This window comes from Mesitornis unicolor, unplaced genomic scaffold (assembly GCF_000695765.1).
Source record: "Mesitornis unicolor isolate BGI_N332 unplaced genomic scaffold, ASM69576v1 scaffold34124, whole genome shotgun sequence".
Lineage (NCBI taxonomy): Eukaryota > Metazoa > Chordata > Aves > Mesitornithiformes > Mesitornithidae > Mesitornis > Mesitornis unicolor.
Window position 1 is genome coordinate 3,963 of NW_010178602.1, and position 223 is coordinate 4,185.

Consider the following 223-nt stretch of genomic DNA (forward strand, 5'->3'; position numbering starts at 1 on the left):
GCCCCCCCCGCTGCTTCCCCTCTCGACTTTAAATAACCCCCCGGTGCTCCGTGAACCGCCTCTCCCGTCTGCTCCGTACCGCGCGGCTCCTTTAAGAGCGGGAGGGGGGTGGAGGGAGAGGGCGGGGCGCGCCGTGATGGCGTCACTGGGGGTGCGGCGGAAGTGAGGCGGCGCAAAGGGACGGTACCGGGAGGAGGCGGTGGGTGAGGAGCGGCGGGGGAGT